This window comes from Pristiophorus japonicus, chromosome 21, assembly GCF_044704955.1.
Source record: "Pristiophorus japonicus isolate sPriJap1 chromosome 21, sPriJap1.hap1, whole genome shotgun sequence".
Classification (NCBI taxonomy): domain Eukaryota; kingdom Metazoa; phylum Chordata; class Chondrichthyes; family Pristiophoridae; genus Pristiophorus; species Pristiophorus japonicus.
This window is the reverse complement of record NC_091997.1, coordinates 88,917,639-88,920,362: the sequence shown is the minus strand read 5'-3', so window position 1 is coordinate 88,920,362 and position 2,724 is coordinate 88,917,639. Positions and strand designations below refer to the sequence as shown.

General features: G+C 46.9%; 1 non-coding gene across 1 annotated transcript; it reads left to right on the top strand.

Moving 5' to 3' along the window:
• The first annotated feature begins 1,601 nt into the window (after positions 1-1,601).
• On the top strand, positions 1,602-1,690 carry trnar-ucg (transfer RNA arginine (anticodon UCG)). The gene is given in 2 exon segments: positions 1,602-1,638; positions 1,655-1,690. It is a non-coding gene; the product is annotated as a tRNA-Arg (tRNA).
• The last annotated feature ends 1,034 nt before the right edge of the window (positions 1,691-2,724 follow it).

Below are 2,724 nucleotides of genomic sequence, written 5' to 3'. Positions count from 1 at the left end.
GTGAATCCACCCTCAGCTCCAATTCCGCAACGCGGACCGTCAGGAGCTGGAGGCGGACACACTTCCCGCACACGTAGTCGTCAGGGACACCGGAAGTGTCCCCGAGTTCCCACATGGTACAGGAGGAGCATATCACGTGACCAAGCTCTCCTTCCATGACTTAACCCTTAGATACACTTAAATTGGCAACAACAATGTTAACAAGTTACTTACTGTTATAGGAGAGAAAGAAGAAAAACTACTCACCAATCCAGCCAATCACTTACCCCCTTGGCTGTGACGTCACCTTTGTTTCTTTCTACTTATTTTTTGCCTTCTCCCTGTAGCTGCACAAGTACGCCTTTTTTAGGCCTCACCAACAGACCTCCTCGACGTTTATTAGTTATAAAAATATTGGAGATGGCAATTAAAAAGGCTGATGTGATGTAACCTCCATGATTACAAGCGTCCACAGTGGGCAATCCCACTCTGACCACGTTTATGGACCCTGCACGCCCATCTTCTCTGCCTCCTGCTCCGCGCCCTCTTTGAGTCCCCGACTTCCATGTAGCTCGAGAATTACATGGTGTTTTTGCAAAGCAGGGCTTTAATCCGGGGAAATGTACCATTTCTCCCACTTATCTCTGGGAAAGTGGGGATTTGGAAGCTCTGCTGCTGGGGTACGACAGTCAGCCCTGCCTCTGGCTGCCGCTCGGTGCGCTACTTTGGGACCTGCATGTCCGAGCAGGACGTGAGCTGCACCATTCGAACAATTAAAAAAATCATGTCTCACGGCGTTCTCCGAGCAGAAGGCAGCCATTTTCTGTACACCTGAGCAACTATTAACGCAGCGATGGGGAAACAGTTTGACTGCAGACTACCTGTCAGAGGCGGACTGTCATAAGAACATAAGAATTAGGAACAGGAGTAGGCCATCTAGCCCCTCGAGCCTGCTCCGCCATTCAAGATCATGGCTGATCTGGTCGTGGACTCAGCTCCACTTACCCACCCTCTCCCCATAACCCTTAATTCCCTTATTGCTTAAAAATCTATCTATCTTTGACTTGAAAACATTCAATGAGCCAGCCTCAACTGCTTCCTTGGGCAAAGAATTCCACAGATTCACAACCCTCTGAGAGAAGAAATTCTTTCTCAACTCGGTTTTAAATTGGCTCCTCCGTATTTTGAGGCTGTGCCCCCAAGTTCTAGTCTCCCCCACCAATGGAAACAACCTCTCTGCCTCGATCTTGTCTATCCCTTTCATGATTTTAAATGTTTCTATAAGATCACCCCTCATCCTTCTGAACTCCAAGGAGTAAAGACCCAGTCTACTCAATCTATCATTATAAGGTAACTCCCTCATTTCTCAAATCAGCCTAGTGAATCGTCTCTGTAACCCTTCCAAAGCTAGTATATCCTTCCTTAAGTAAGGTGACCAAAACTGCACGCAGTACTCCAGGTGCGGCCTTACCAATACCTTATACAGTTGCAACAACACCTCCCTGCTTTTGTACTCCATCCCTTTCGCAATGAAGGCCAACATTTCATTTGCCTTCCTAATTACCTGCTGCACCTGCAAACTAACCTTTTGGGATCCAAAAGAGTTTCATGTACAAGGAAGCGGCCGCGTGGCCTAATGGATAAGGCGTCTGACTTCGATTGTAACTGTGATGTTATCAGAAGATTACAGGTTCAAGTCCTGCCGCGGTCTGCTAACTCGCCGCGTGAAATTTCATCCGGTCCAGGGTGTCCTTGGAGATGGAGCACGCGGTGTCCACCGGTACGCTGGCGGCCTTCCGCGAGAGGTGGGCACCGGAGGGACTGGAGTGCATCATCACGCCCGGCAACCAAATTTTAATTTGATTTTATGTTTTTAAGTTAATTTGTTTTAATTGCCGGTGCTTTTAGTGTCCCCCCTCCCCTTTTATAGGGGGCACTTGGAAAAAAAATTGATTCTGTGCCCAAAAAAAAACAAAAAATAAAAAAAGGGCCTTGTAAATGTTGGTGTTTCCCCCAGATCGGGGGGCACGGTTTAATGTTTTTTGTTTACTCCTAAAAGAGTTTCATGTACAAGGACGCCCAGGTCCCTCTGCACCACAGCATGTTGTAATTTCTCCCCATTCAAATAATATTTCCTTTTACTGTTTTCCCCCCCCCCCCCCCCCCCCCCCCCCGGTGGATGACCTCACACTTTCCAACATTGTGTTCCATCTGCCAAACCTTAGCCCATTCGCTTAACCTATCCAAATCTCCTTGCAGCCTCTCTGAGTCCTCTACACAACCCGCTTTCCCACTAATCTTAGTGTCATCTGCAAATTTTGTTGCACTACACTCTGTCCCCTCTTCTAGCTCATCTATGTATATTGTAAACAGTTGTGGTCCCAGCACTGATCCCTGTGGTACACCACTAACCACTGATTTCCAACCAGAAAAGGACCCATTTATCCCGACTTTCTGTTCGCCAGCCAATTCTCTATCCATGCCAATACATTTCCTCTGACTCCACGTACCTTTATCTTCTGCAGTAACCTTTTGTGTGGCACCTTATCGAATGCCTTTTGGAAATCTAAAAACACCACATCCATCGGTACACCTCTATCCACCATGCTCGTTATATCCTCAAAGAATTCCAGTAAGTTAGTTAAACATGATTTCCCTTTCATGAATCCATGCTGCGTCTCCTTGATTGCACTATTCCTATCCAGATGTCCCGCTATTTCTTCCTTCATGATAGTTTCAAGCATT